At 47.4% G+C, this 15,097-nt stretch overlaps 1 long non-coding RNA gene and 1 pseudogene across 1 annotated transcript in view; one reads left to right on the forward strand and one right to left on the reverse strand.

Annotated features, from left to right (window-relative positions):
- Positions 1-4,259: 4,259 nt before the first annotated feature.
- LOC132362569 (uncharacterized) overlaps positions 4,260-15,097 on the forward strand; it is a 70,302-nt gene continuing 59,464 nt past the window's right edge. Inside the window, exon 1 of the long non-coding RNA XR_009502401.1 lies at positions 4,260-4,419. This is a non-coding gene — a long non-coding RNA (uncharacterized LOC132362569). The remainder of the gene's footprint in view (positions 4,420-15,097) is intronic.
- Positions 7,005-7,815, reverse strand: LOC132363815 (small ribosomal subunit protein uS3-like; annotated as a pseudogene).

A 15,097-nucleotide genomic window follows, 5' to 3' on the forward strand; every position in this document is an offset into this window, starting at 1 on the left:
GAATTCCACAGTGTTTGCCATTGAGCCTGAGAGCTCCAAAAAGTCATTGTTTGACTTGTGCAGCATGTAGAGATGTTCATTTAACAGGGTTACTGAGCGCCTCTGCCTGCCAGGCTCTGACCGCCACACACGTGTGAGCAAGGGGGCGCAATCTTTCTCTTTTTCAGGAGGGGTGGTTTCTAGTCCTTGGTCAGCCCTTCCTTACCCTTTGGGGCCGCACCTTTGCCCCTACTCTCCCCTCTGACCAGGTTGAAATCTGCTGCTAAATGATTCTTTACAAAACACTGCATCCCATTCCCATTTCCCATTCTGAGGAGCTTCAGTGGTTTCCTATACTTTTTGTATTAAATCTATACTCTTCTCAGGCCTTAATAAAACTAACACTAATAATAAAAAAAAGTGAATAGTTTGGAGCACTTACTATGTGCCAAGCACCACATTTAGGTTTCATATGCATTATCTTAGTTAATCCTCAAAATAACACTATAGCTACACTGGGGGTGGGGATGAGGGTGGGAAATAAAAACACTGTAAAGTAGATAACAATGTTATCCCTATTTTTTTCCAGATAAGGAAGCTAACGCACAGAGAAGTTAAATAACTTACTCAAGGTCATGTGACCAATAAGTGATGGAGTTCGACCCTGTCACTCTGGCTCCAGACCCCATGTTCCTATCAGAATGTTTTGCTGTCGCAAAAGCTCCTCTACAATCTGCTGTGTCTTTCTCTACCTTATTTCTCACAACTGTCCAATTTCCACAGTCCACTTAGGCTGATCTTATGGCTATGCCCACCATTCGCTAGTGTTATTGCCTTTGCTTATTTGTTCAATCATTCATTCATTCATTCATATATTCATTCAGCAAATATTTACTGAGCCCCTGCCCCAGGTGCTCATGTAGTCCAGATGATATAACCAAGAATGCTCTCTTCTCTCACCAGTTCTCCAAATCCTCCAAATTTCAGGCTTTGTTCCAGACCCTTTCTTTTATACATCCCACTTCAGCCAATGCAGCTGGCATGGCATCCCTCTCCCTGAATGCTGAGGGCAGAGTAGGGCATGACATAGTTTAGCACTCAATTTCACAGAGGCTTTGTGAGCTCTCATGCTGTCTCACTGTCCTATCAGGAGTGTGATGTCTGGAGGACCGAGTCAGAGAACTTGCTCCTTTCATATCCATCACAGTGTGGAGTGTACATTAGGCATCCAAGAAACATTCTTTCACCCAATTGGTGAGTGAACAAATGGGGTCCAATGAAAATACAACGATTTTTTTAAAAATTAATTTATTTATATTTTTGGCTGCGTTGGGTCTTCATTGCTGCGCTCAGGCTTTCTCTATTTGTGGTGAGCTGGGGCTCCTCTTCGTTGCAGTGCGCGGGCTTCTCCTTGAAGTGGCTTCTCTTGTTGTGGAGCATGGGCTCTAGGCGCGCGGGCTTCAGTAGCGTGGCACTTGGGCTCAGTAGTTGTGGCTCGCGAGCTCTAGAGCACAGGCTCAGTAGTTGTGGCACATGGGATTAGCTGCTCTGCGGCATGTGGGATCTTCCTGGTGCCTGGCAATGAGGCAATGCCAGGCTGCTTGAACATGGGATCCTTGAACCCATGTTCCCTGCATTGGCAGGCAGATTCTTAACCACTGTGCCACCAGGGAAGCCCTACAATGATTTTTTAAATGGTCTTCTGAAAAACTGTGAATCTGGGTTCTTCCTTTGACCTAGAATTCACCTCAAGTTGATGACAGTCTCCTGAGTTAGGTATTATACCCATTTTACAGATAAAACTGAGGCTCAAGGAAGGTGGGTAACTTGTCTGATTTCACAAAATGAACAAACCTCAGAGCACAAATTCCCAACCCCTGCATCATGCTGCCTCCACAATCCTTGGATGGTTCTCCTGAGTTCACAAATGTTGAAAATCCATTGCAGTTCCAGTGGCTAATGGACTTTCACAAAAAATATGCTTTGTCAGGACCTTCCACACAGACATTTTTCTTTATTTCTGGGAATGGAAACTTGTGAAGAAACTCCAGTGACTTCTACATCTGGCTGGCTGCTTACTCCTGGGACTTGAGGTCAAATCCTAGAAAAGAGTCATGTGGGATGTGCTCCCTGGCCATGTCTCTGGTTCTTGGATGCTGCCAAGTAACATTCCTTGAGTTTGTACTCATATGATAGTGCTCCTTCCTCAAGGGGGTGGTGGGGATGGGGGTGGGGAACGTTCTATTTTTCCTTTGGTGGTTATGCCCTGTCACACCCAAGCAGCTCAGTAAAAGAGGAGTGGCCAAGGACCGTACTGAAAACACTGTTCTTTCATCTCTTCTCCCCCAGCATGACCCCATATGTCCCAGCTGCCCTCTCCAGCCTCGCTCCCTTGCCGGGGCAGTTATCTCCGCCTTCTCCCTCACCCTCACCTTGCCCTGACCCCATTAGAGCCTCAGAGGCCCTGTGCTTTCCCCTCAGGCCTCCATCAGGTTCTTCTCACCTGCTCCTCCTTCTCTGCAATCCTCACGTTTGCAGCCTCTCAGCCTCCCTTCCCTTAATGCTGTTAGTACACGTTTCCTTTCAGCAGCCTCTCCCCAAACCACTGCTCCTTCTCCTTTCTCTAGACCCCTTCTCCAGTCTCTCTGCTCCTAGCACTTCTCCCCTCCACTGCCTCCCTCAAACCTCATTCTAGCCCAACTCTTCCCCAACCTGTCCCTAACCTGCAGTTGGAGTTCCCCTCCTCAGATCTGCCACCCCAGGTGTGACTGCCCCTGCCCTGCTCCCACCATCTTCCTGCCTCCTAATCTCTGACCTTTGGGACCCGGGCTCATGTTTTAAATCTCTTCTCTCCTATTAGTATAACTCTGACTGGAGTCATGACTATCTTTCACAACTGTCTTTTATTCCCGTTTGTATGCTAGTTTCTTTTTTTTTTTTAAGATTTTTTTTTTTGATGTGGACCATTTTTAAGGTCTTTATTGAATTTGTTACAATATTGCTTCTGTTTTATGTTTTGGTTTTTTGGCCACGAGGCCTGTGGGATCATTGCTCCCCGACCGGGGCTCAAACCCGCATCCCCTGCATTGGAAGGCGAAGTCTCAACCACTGGACTGCCAGAGAAGTCCCGCTAGTTTCTTTTTTAAGTAAATGTATAAAAATAAAGAAGTGTCACTTAAAATGAAACTATTAAGTAAACAGTACAGGTGGTACTTGGATATGAGGTGCACCACCGATAAACTCCTGATCTTCAAGGGTCATGCCTCAAGCAGCCTGGCATTGCTCATTGCCAGGCACCAAAATGTGCTCACTAGAAGTTATTTATAAAATAACTTTTTGGTTTAAAATCCCACAGGCTGAGAGGGAAGGACGACATACATGAAACCTCCATAGTGGTGCAGGGACTAGAAGAGTAAAACTTAAATGGAACTCAGAAAGTGACGGGATGAAATAAGCAGTGGCTTTCAAACCAGGACCTCCATGGAGTGTTAGATTTTCATTTTGAAGCAGATGGTCTATGTCTAGCAAATGGAAAGTCATAGAGGTGCAGGCATATGATTATAGTGAGCAAGGGGAGGAAATTGAAGAGAAAATCGATATCTAATCTGCAAAACAAAAAAGCTTTTCAAGTAGGACTTTCAGGCTTGTTCTAGGCTTTGCTCTGGGAGTGTTTCAGTGCTTTCTCTTTCTGTTGGAATAGAAGGAGGCCTTCAGGGCAGGAGGTCTGGGCCTGGGCTACAGCCCGTCTCGTCCCCTCTCCTGAATGAATGAAGTCTTATTACTTTCTCCAGCAAAGGCTGCACTACTTGTTGAGAGGCTTATGGGGAAAGTTGCCAGAGAGCAATCCAGTTATCAGCCTCAGCCCCAGTCCTCTCAGGTACAGTTCGCGGAGCAAACCCTCGAACCTACTTGGGTCTAGACCCAGAAAACACGGAGAGGAGCAGCCCACAAGCGAACCCTGCGTGCCACGCACTGAACAGGGTACGGTGGGGACACAGGCCCTGCCAGCCAGGCACTTGCACTGGCGGCGAGGGGATAACGTCTGGAGTCTCGGAGCACTGATCGAACTTGAGGGGAGTGCCTGTTGGAGTCTCAGGTATCCATCCCAACTCGGAGGCCTGAGCAGCCAGGCCAGAGACGGACCTCGAGTCTCCGCGTCGCTAACAGCCCGGCAGCGCTCCAGGAGGCGCTTCCCGGCCCAGCTGCAGGCGACTGGGCTCTTGTTGTGACACCGCCCACCGCCTCGCCCCGCCCCGCCCCTTGCGGGTTGCCAAGGTGATCAGGTGACTCCGAGCTCGCGGCGCTCGGGCCGGTTGTGACGTCAGACGCGCCCAGGCTCCTCACTCGCTCCTTGGCAGGTGCGGCGCCACTTGTGCAGTCTCGTCTGATCCCAGCGGGTCCGGGCCGAACCAGTGCCTAGCAGGTTCGAAGAGAAGAGAGGTAAGGTGCGGCGGAGCCGGACCCGGCCAAGCTGGGACCAGGGAGGGGGTGAGGCGCGGGCAGGGCCCTTCCGGGGTTTTGCGCATCCCCGAGCTCCCCAGAGGACGCCGGAAGAGCGAAGGGCCCCGGGGCGGGATGGGCCGGCTCCGGCCGAGGAGCGCGCACGGGCTGGGAGAGAGACCGGGAGCTGGGGAGCGGTTGCAGCCGGCCCGATGCCCACCCCGGCTCATCGCGGCTGCTCCTCCGGGTCCCGTCGCAGCGCCGCTGGCGGAGACTGGGAAGAGCCAGCGCCGCCCGCCCGGCCTCTGGGCAGTGGACTAAGGGGCTCCGCGTTGCGAGGAGTCGGCTGAGAGCTGGGCTCGCCACACCCGGTCTCGCGGGACGTCTGCGGGAGGCTTCTGCATCTCTTCGCCTTGGGCTGCGATTTCTAGGGCGCTGCCGGGGATCCACTCCGTGCTCTGAGCCGGGCCTGCTGGGGGCGGGAGAGCGCTCGGGAGCCCCGCGGGTGGGAGCAGGGGCCGGGTGTGTTCAGGAAAGGTGTTGCGGGGGGAAAGGAATCCTGACTGTTGAGAACGGTGTATAGGGATCTGAATAGACCTGTTGGAGGAAGTGAAATCTGAGCGGAGCCCTGAGGGGGGCGGCTAATCTCCGGCAGCTGTGGGCGTTGGACGAGTAGAGGGAGGGAAAGGGGACCTCTGGAGAAGGAGACCTTGAGCCTTGCGCTGGAGGTAAGGGAAAGACGATTCGGTGACTTACTGGACCGAGTGCTAGGGCGGTTTTGGGGGCGGAGGGGAAGTTTGGAGATTTAGGGCCGGTTGGGAAGAACTCTTTGAGCGCTCAGCTGAGGGTTTGTGTACCGTGGGGAGCCACTGAAGCGTCGGCTGGGTTGGGGTAGGGGAACACTGGGATGGGGAGACACCGAGGAGGCTGTTGTAATAGCTTGGAAAAGAGGTGACAACGCCTAGAACTCTGGTCCGTTGGGATTCTGTGAACCCTGCTTCTGAAATCTTTGTAGCAGACAAGGATGTGGGAGCAGGCAGCCAGGTGCCAATTACCCCGGCCATTGTTAGCAGATTTAAAAAAAAATTCCTTCTCTTGCGGGAAAGGAAGCACGCAGCTGCGGCTCATTTTCTCTTCTCATTTGGCCGGGTGAGTTAATGACTCTCTGAGGGCTTTGCTTCCCTTGATATGCACTGAGGTTGTATTGTCCACAGCACTTACCCTTTAGAAATTTCAGAGTGTTCTACAAACACCTCTTATCCCCAGGGTGAAACCCAACCCTGAGCGAGTGGTAGGAGATTTAATGGCAGGGAAGTTATTGAAGGGTAATCAGTGCCCCAAACATGAATGGGGGCATTGGGGAAGCTGAGAGGACCCCCCCTTCTCTTCGTTAATTGTAGAACAGAGTTCCCCTTTCCTACCTGCTACCCTCAGTTTGTGGGCTTCTTAGGTAAGGCTGCTTAAGTGTTAATTGGCCATTTTGTCTTAAATTCTTGAGAAATAGGAAGAAGATATTTTGATTTTTGAAGAGGAATGATTTGGTGATATATGGGTTTTTTTCCAGCTCTGAAATTTACTGATCCTATGACCAAAAAAAGCACAGTTGTCCTTTTTAGATTGAACCTTTCACAAACTTCTGTTTTCTGGGAGGAAGTGAAATAGCTGAAACTTCTCACCAATTTGTTTTGTATTTGTTTGACTCCAGAAAACAGAATTGGACTCCAGGAATCCTGTACAGTAAAAGGCAGTTGAGGGAATTGCTGAGAACTTGGCAAGGTGGCTGCAGCTGGTTTGTGCATTAAACGGAGAAACCAGTACAGCACTCAAGGGAGGACAAATCCAGAGTGCTGGCAGCTGGGGAGAGCGAGCTTCCCAGTCAGATCAGCAACATCATTCTCTGTAAAAGATGTCTTAAGACAGGTCATTTGAGCATTGAGCAAGTGTGTTTACCACATACTTCCACTTACCCAAAGAGTTTTTCCTCCCGTGTACCTATTCATTGGCCAGGCTTGTTATGATAGAGTTTTTTATGGGGCTCTCCAGGAGCCCCATAATATTAAGAACCGCTGGAAATTAGATTTCTGGGCCACGTTTTTAAAAAACTGTTAACCATTTTCTAAATGGTCTTTGGAATTATTTGGAAGGGCCAACTAATCATGCTTCCTTTGGAAACAGTCCGCTCCCCCTCCCCCAGACACTGTAACTATGTGCTGTCAGGGCAGTTAAGTAGGCCGAGAGTTTTGGGAAATTTTCTGCTTTCATTCACCCCGGCCGCCCCCACAAATGTTCCCATTGGTAGAGAATTTAAGACTTCAATGTTAGGAAAAAAGGATAGTGTTTCCCTCAACACAAGCGATGATAAACACCTGGCTGTTCTGCTGAAGAACAGAAATACCCTCCCTTAAGGGGAACTGGGCCCAGGTGAGAGGCAGGGCTAGGGTATGAGCCAGGGACCCCCACGGAGCGTTCTAGGCCTGCACCTTTGTTACCCAAGGGCAGGCCCTCCTTTCTTGGCCGGAAACAGTCCTCAACCTTGAAATGGGGTAATGGGCAGTGCCCCCTTCACAGAGGTTCTTTTTTTTTCCTTTTCTTTTAAAAAGATTTTATTAAAGGTCTTTATAGAGCAACATCCAGACTCCAGATCCAGCGGCCAAGGAGACCCTATTATGCTGTGGGTACCGGCTGGGGCACGGCAGGTGGCTCTGGCTTCCCACCCTTCTGCTCGGAGATGGGGGTGGTGGGCAGTATTTCATCTTTGGGTTCCACAATGCTCACGTGATCAGGCAGGGGCTTCTTAGGGCCAGTCTTACCAGGTGGGTCCCAAGGCAGCATGATCTTTACCTTGATGCCCAATACACCCTGTCTGAGCAGCATGTGGCGCATGGTGGTATCAACATAGTAGTTAACAAGGTCCCCACTGTGGATCATTAGGCCATCCACAAACTTCATGGATTTAGCCCTCTGTCCTCGGAGTTTCCCAGGCACCATGACCTCGCAGCCTTCGGCCCCACTCTCCATGATAAACCACAGCACACCATAGCAGGTCCTCCGCATAGCAAGGCCTCCTAGGGGCTTGTAATGCAGAGACTCTGCCTGGGCAATGGCGCACAGACCGCTTATGGCCAACTTTTCAGCATAAAGCTCTACACTGCCCTCAGGGAAGCCAAATCTCTTCTGAAACACAGCAGTCAATTCCTGGATCCGTCGGCCCTTCCTCACCAAGAACATTCTGTGTCCTGGTGGCCAAGATAATGATTTCTGTCCTGGTTGGTGTAACTCGGACCTCAACTCCAGAGTACCCATCTTCAGCCAGCTCCCGAGTGAGAAACTCGTTCAGTTCAGCTTTGAATATGCCGTCAGTGTCAAACTTCTCTTCTTGGAAATCTGCACGGCCATCTTGCCGCCGCGCCCCGCCGAAAGGAAAGGCTTCACCAAGGTTTTTTTTGTTTTGTTTATTCATAAATTTACTTATTTATTTATTTTTGGCTCTGTTGGGTCTTCGTTGCTGCGCGTGGGCTTCCTCTAGTTGTGGAGAGCGGGGCGGGGTGGGGGGGTTACTCTTCGTTGTGGTGTGCGGGCTTCTCATTGTGGTGGCTTCTCTTGTTGCGGAGCATGGGCTTTAGGTGCGCGGGCTTCAGTAGTTGTGGCTTGCGGGTTCTAGAGCACAAGCTCAGTAGTTGTGGCGTGTGGGCTTAGTTGCTCCGCGGCATGTGGGATTTTCCCGGCCCAGGGCTCGAACCCGTGTCCCCTGCATTGGCAGGCAGATTCTTAACCACTGCACCACCAGGGAAGTCCTTCACAGAGGTTCTGAAGGAATATTAATGGGAGGCTTTTATGAAATTTGAGCTCTTTCAAAGCAGAATATTTTAATTTTTGGATGATTGGTATTTTTTTGAGATGCAGTGAAATAAAAAAAGAGGTGGACATTCTAAATTTTTTTGTAAAAGCCTCATTCAGCACCCTAAGGCTTTTTTGTTTTTGTTTCTGGGTGTATTTGGGCTTGGTTACCAATTAGCCAATAATCAGATCTGGAGGCCTGAGGGTAAGTGCATGTTTGCATTTCATATGTAACTAAGTTCAGGCTGTTTCACACTTTATCCAGCTGGTTTAGAGTGCCTGGAGTAAACCTTGCAGCTTCTTGGGCTTTGGACCCAACATCCTTTCAACCCAACATCCTTTCAACCCTAAAGGAGTTATTTACTAAGCACTTCAGAGACTGAAGTGGGCAATAATGCTCACTAAATTGAATGAGGAGTGAAATAGTCATCTTTTAAAATTCAATTCTCCTGAGTCACTCTGCCAGTCCTCCATCAGATAGAGATTCAGGTGCTTGCTGACGTGCCCAGGGAACTACAGAACTACAACATCCACTCTCGGACTTGTGACATTTGTTGTCTAGGCATAGTTCTCACAGGGAAGTTCTGACAGGAGAGGCTTCCTGTTTTTCTCAGGCTGAATTGAGTGCTGTGTTCTAGGCCTCCAAGCTCCTCACGCTTGACCAGCCCTACTAATTGGCTTGGCTGTAAAATGGGAGTCAGCAATTAAAACACAGCAGTTTAGAAGCAAGGGGATTGGGCATGAGTTGACCCTCCAGGCTCTGGCCAAAAAGGTTCACACCATTTTGGGCACTATATACAAAGGGCTCTTCAAAAGGCAGTGAGCTTAGAATGACTTCTTTTGTAGTTTTTAGGAGACATATGTGGAATATTAGTACTGATTTAGGCCTCAAAACCAGAGCTAGGAAACTGGATGGGCCCTCACTTCTAAAGCAAGGGAGGGAGTTCCCTGGTGGCGCAGTGGTTAAGAATCCGCCTGCTGATGCAGGGGACATGGGTTCGATCCTTGGGCCGGGAAGATTCCACATGCTGCGGAACAACTAAGCCCGTGCACCACAACTACTGAGCCCGCGTGCCTAGTCCTGTGCTCTGCAACAAGAGAAGCCACCACAATGAGAAGTCTGCGCACCACAACGAAGAGAAGCCCCCCAGTCGCTGTAACTAGAGAAAGCCTGCACGCAGCAATGAAGACCCAACGCAGCCAAACAAACAAAAAAAAAAAGCAAGGGAGATAAATGGTTTGAATCCAGTGTCTGTGGGTAGCAAGTCTGGTATCAGGCTTTGCCAAAAACAAAGGATGGTTTATATTTTTCTGAACCTTTTGATTAAAGGCATACTTCATTTTATTGTACTTTGATCTATTGGGCCTAGCAGATACTGTGATTTTTACAGATAGAAGGTTTGTGGCAACCTTGTGTCTATCGGTGTCATTTTTCCGACAGCATTTGTTCACTTTGTTTCTCTGTGTCACATTTTGGTAATTCTTGCAATACTTCAAACCTCCACCAGCAAAAATGATTACAACTCACTGAAGGCTCAGAAGTTTGTTAGCATTTTTCAGTGATAAAGTATTTTTTTTTAAATATTTATTTTATTTATTTATTTGGCTGCACCGGTTCTTAGCTACAGCATGCATGTGGGATCTAGTTCCCTGACCAGGGATCCAACCCGTGCCCCCTGCGTTGGGAGCGTGGAGTCTTAACCATTGGACCACCAGGGAAGTCCCACAGCGGTGAAGTATTTTAAAATTACGGTGTGTACATTATTTTTTTAGACAGTAGACTACAGTATAGTGAAAACATAACTTTCATCTGCACTGAGAAACCAAAAAATTTGTGTGACTCTCTTTATTGTGATATTCAGTTTATTGTGGTGATGTGTGTGAATGATTTAAGGGAGTCTTGGTAATCATGGTGAGAGGAGGGTTTTTTTTTTTTTGGATGCGTTGGGTCTTCGTTGCTGTGCATGGGCTTTCTCTAGTTGCGGTGAGCGGGGGCTACTCCTTGTTGCGGTGCGTGGGCTTCTCGCTGTGGTGGCTTTCTCTTGTTGCGGAGCACGGGCTCTAGGCGCACGGGCTTCAGTAGTTGCAGCACGCAGGCTCAGTAGTTGTGGCTCACGGGCTCCAGAGTGCAGGCTCAGTAGTTGTGGCACACAGGCTTCCCGGACCAGGGCTCGAACCCGTGTCCCCTGCATTGGCAGGCGGATTCTTAACCACTGCACCACCAGGGAAGCCCCGAGAGGAGGGTTTGATCTACCTGAATTTACTCACTGGAGAGTAATGCCTTATTCACAGATGCCTTTCATCAGTTCTCTGATTTGTGTTAAAGAGTCATTAGTTAGTCCCAAGAGAATTGGCCCAGAAAATAAATCACGACTGAAATCTATCTGGCCTCGTGGCCAGTGTTCAAAGAAAGGTAGGGGTGGGGAACAATTGAATTGCAAAGGTATTTGGGAAGAGGATGACCTGGGAAGTGGTGCTAGACTTCTGCTCTCAGTACTTCACCGGTCAGCTTTCAGTATTGGGACCTCGGGCAGGATCATTTGGGACAGTATGTGTGAAGAGGGGGACTTCTGTAGGAACGTGCCTATCTCATGAGTCCTTGTCTTTTAAGCCTATACTTACTGCTTTCCTGCTGCCCGCTAGCTTCCCAGAGACCCCAGACCCCGTGTTCCCCCTTCCCCCACTCCCAGCCTTTCTTTGGCAACACCCTCTCAAAAGGCTGGTGTGATTCGTCAATCTCTGATCCAATTTCTGCGTCCTCTGGTTCTGCTGACTTTGCTGAACTAAATCTTGGTGATATTCGATGTGTGATGGTGGCAGAACTCCAGCGAGGGGTAGTTGCATTCTAAGGGCTTGGAGGTGGATACTTTATCTGTTTCTCACACTTAATTTGTGTTCCACCTGCATGATTTTTGTCTTATCTCTTTGCCATCAGTACTATTATTTAACATTTTTCTTTAAATTATGCCATTTTAAAAAAACTCTAAAAGTTATTTGAAAGGGAAACTATGATTGGCTTAAATTGGAAACCACTATCACCTGCCACAAATAGAAAGCAAATATTAAAAAGCATAACTATTAAAATTAAGTTGTCTGTCCACATTCCCCAAATTGTTCCACATACTCCAGTTGGAAAAATACTGCCTTCATCCAAAGATATGACTCACTCTGTTAATGTTTTCAGGTGGCAGTAAACAGGTGGTAGGAATGGTTTGGGGGTAGGCAGGCCTTCAGAGAGGACCCCTTGAGTCCCATCTCCTGAAACTCTGCATGGCTATATGACACCAGGAAGACAACAGAGTGAAAAATCTAGGAACTAAAAAGAAATACATGCAGTCAGTTGAAACCACTGGTGTTTTGATATGAGGTTTGCCAAAAGGAGGCCCAAGTGGTGGTGAGCCTGTATACTACATGAAATTCTAGGCCCTCCACCAGGGATGTGACTTTATTGATGCTGTGTTCTGTTGTTCTTTCTGTGCAGGTGTGCTCTTGGAAAACTCAGGTTTTTGTTCAGGGTGGATGCAGTTTGTTTTCTTGTTTTTGTTTTTAATTCATCAATACTCCATACTACTTTGGGCCCCTTGTCTACCATATATACGGTTGCCCTTGGTGGATGTTACTAATGACAGAACTCTGAAGTTATCATCTAGCATGTGTTTTTTTCTAACCTTTTTGTCCATAATGCCTATTCCTTTAAAAAATTCTATGAAAATGAAAGGGGGGGGGCAGTGAGCTGCCCTGGGATGTCTGGTCCTTAGGGTGCTCACATGACAGGTGTGACTGGTACTTGCTGGTGTTCAGTGAAATTCACTCTTGTCCTTTAAAGCCGCCCTGCGGCGCTGACTGAGCTGCCGCTCCCGCACAGGGTCAGGAGAGCGCGCTTAATGGTGGAGCAAAGCCAGGGCTGGTCTGGTAGCCGGCAGGAACCAGGGGTGCTTAGTTAAATTGCCAGCACATGAAGCTGTAGGGGCCTTTTTCTAAGCCGTCAAGATTTCAATTTTCCCACAAAGCCTAGTCTAATGCTCTGGGAGGGGGCAGGCAGAGCCTGTCTTTCAGGGGCTGTGCTGGTGAGGGACCTGGCCTGGGAAGTGGCCTTGTCAGGCTTGTTGGGAGGGATAGACTGTCCCTTTCTAGTGTGTCCTGTCAAGTTGGCAGGGGGCAGAGTTCCTCCCTTTTCTCTCTTTCCCTGCTCTAACCTATTCTTTAATCTCCTCAACTCACTTTCTCTGTTAACAGCTTTCTTCCCTTTTTCTTTCCCTTCTGTTCACTGCTGCTTTTGCTTCCTACCCTCCCTCTTGCTGGGCTCATTTTCCCTCCATTGTCACTTTGAGGGCTGGCTGTTTGAAGTTCCAGAGTTACAATGCTCTCCTGTACATCCCATGACTAGATGTAATTCAGAGGTCCCCAGCCTTTTTTTCTGAGCAGGAGCCAGCCTTCACTTCCCCATGGCTTTAAGATAGCAGCATCAGTGGGGTGCTGACCGGAGTTCCTGAGCTGAGGGGTGGGATGCAGCTGGTGGTTGGAGTTCCCAAGGGGGGAGTGGGCAGTGGGGGGGTGGGCTTGCTGGCATTATGGGAGCTGTCGGACAAGGGGCTGAGTGAGGGCCACCTTTGGGGAGTCCTTCCAGAAGCTGAAGGCAGAAGGCTGTCCTACATTCAGGTAGTCCTCTGGCTTCTGCAGAGGACCATCCAGGACTAATAAAGGCTGGAGAAGGGGCCCTTGGTGAGGTTGGCCTGGAACCCATGGGACTATTCGCAGCTGTGGATCCTGCCCTGGAGCTGGAACAAAACATGTTCTCAGTGGTAGCTGGATGGTTGTTGGAAGCATCTAGAAGTGTGGCTTTCCTGCTCAACGAGTTAAGAAATAGGTTATTTTCTCCTAAAAGCCATGGGGCAGACATTACCCAAAGATAACTTTCATTTTTTACTGTGTGTAGTCATCTCCCAGTAGTTCCAGGACCCCCTCGTACCAAAATAATGTGGATGCTCAAGTCCCTTAGATAAAATGGCATAGTATTTGCATATAACCTACGCACATCCTCTGAATACTTTAAATCATCTCTAGATTACTTATTATTATTATTATTTTTTATAAATTTATTTATTTTATTTATTTTTGGCTGTGTTGGGTCTTCGTTGCTTCGTGCGGCCTTTCTCTAGTTGTGGAGAGCGGGGGCTACTCTTCGTTGTGGTGCATGGGCTTCTCATTGCTGTAGCTTCTCTTGTTGCGGAGCATGGGCTGTAGGCGCGTGGGCTTCAGTAGTTGTGGCAGACGGGCTCAGTAGTTGTGGCTCACGAGCTCTAGAGTACAGGCTCAGTAGTTGTGGCACACGTAGATTACTTATAAAACCTAACACGTAAATGCTGTGTAAATGGTTGCCATTCAAGCTTTGCTTTTTGGAACTCTCTGGAATTTTTTTTCCAAATATTTTCGATTTGCTGTTGGTTGAATCCAAGGTTGTGGAACCCACAGATACAGGGGGCCAACTGTGTAGAAAAGTGTGTATAACAAAAAAGTACAGTTTCATGAATAATTATATTCATTAATACAACTGTAATCTATTCAGGTCTAGAAATAGAACTTTATTTTTAAGCCCAAATTGGATAGTAGAATGCTCTGTGTTATAATTTGCTTTTTTCACTATGTTGGCACTTTTCCATTATCAGCACATGTAATTCTACCTCATTCTTCTTAAGGGTCAAATAGCAGTTCCATGGTTTGGAAATTCCATGGTTTATTTAATCATCCCCATACTGATGGGCCTTTGGGATGTTACATATCATATATGTATGTGTATGTATTTTATATATATGTTATATAGTTATTATAAGCAAATGTTATAATAAATATTTGTGTTTGTGGTATAAAATTGTGTATATAATTGGTTTTTTGGTGTACTGGCACTAGTATATACCTGTAGGATAAATTCCTAAAGGTGGAATTACTGGTTCAAGGAATAAGGTGTTTTTATTATTTGAGGTTTCACTTAAAAATGAGTCTTTATTGAAGAATTTATAAGAAAATAGAATGGACCCACTGTAAAACAGAAAGGGTGTTTCCTCCAAACATTAGGGAGGAATAGGATACCGATGATACCTGGGTGGCTCAGGATAGGCTATCTTAGTTGTTGGTAGATGTTTTCAGATAGCGATTTTTGTTGTTGTTTTGCATTTGCATTTCTCTCTTTTTTTTAAAAATTTTATTGAAGTATAGTTGATTTACAATGTTGTGTTAATTTCTGCTGTATAGCTAAGTGACTCAGTCATACATATATATTCTATTTCATATTCTTTTCCATCATGGTTTGTTGCAGGATATTGAATATAGTTCCCTGTGCTATACAATAGGACCTTGTTGTTCATCCATGGCATACATAAAAGTTTGCCTCTGCTAATCCCAAACTCCCAATCCTTCCCTCCCCCACTCCCCCTCCCCCTTGGCAACCACAAATCTGTTTTCTATTTCTGTGAGTCTCTGTTTCATAGATATGTTGATTTGTGTTGTATTTTAGATTCCACATATAAGTGATATCATATGGTGTTTGTCTTTCCCTTTCTTATTTACTTCGCTTAGGATGATAATCTCTAGGTCCATCCATGTTGCTACAAATGGAATTATTTCATTCTTTTTGATGGTTGAGTAATTCAGGTAGCGATTTTTTTTTAAAGGGCTGTTTAGTAAATGTTACAGATCTTATCCCCTAGAGAGCAATAGGCCAGGATCCAGGATCCAGCCAGAGGTTCTGTACAGAAAGCTTTATGCAACAAGATTTTAGCAGATGATGTGTTTTCCTCTGTCGAGGGGAACTTCTCTGGATTCCCTCAAACTCTCCAAGGCTGGA

The sequence above is a fragment of the Balaenoptera ricei genome, chromosome 3 (assembly GCF_028023285.1).
Source record: "Balaenoptera ricei isolate mBalRic1 chromosome 3, mBalRic1.hap2, whole genome shotgun sequence".
Classification (NCBI taxonomy): Eukaryota; Metazoa; Chordata; class Mammalia; order Artiodactyla; family Balaenopteridae; genus Balaenoptera; species Balaenoptera ricei.